The following is a 282-nucleotide window of genomic DNA, read 5'->3' on the forward strand; positions in this document are numbered from 1 at the left end:
CTTTTTTTGCGATACATACTGGAAGCATTTTTTCTGTATGTGAAGGGAAAAAATCGAAAATAAAGTGAGAAAAAATTATTGATTAGCCTCCGCCGGAATCGAACCCGAGTCTACGGTTTAAAGACCATCGTGGCTAGCCGCTACACCACAGAGACTGTCTCAAGAAATTGGTCCCTTAATGACATTCATTCTTCACAAAAACTTGCGCGGACACGTTAAAGTGCTTCTCATATTTTCAATGCTGTTGTAATCGTTTATGTTATATAGCCTGGAATGTTATAA

Source organism: Penaeus monodon, chromosome 29 (genome assembly GCF_015228065.2).
Source record: "Penaeus monodon isolate SGIC_2016 chromosome 29, NSTDA_Pmon_1, whole genome shotgun sequence".
Taxonomy (NCBI): domain Eukaryota; kingdom Metazoa; phylum Arthropoda; class Malacostraca; order Decapoda; family Penaeidae; genus Penaeus; species Penaeus monodon.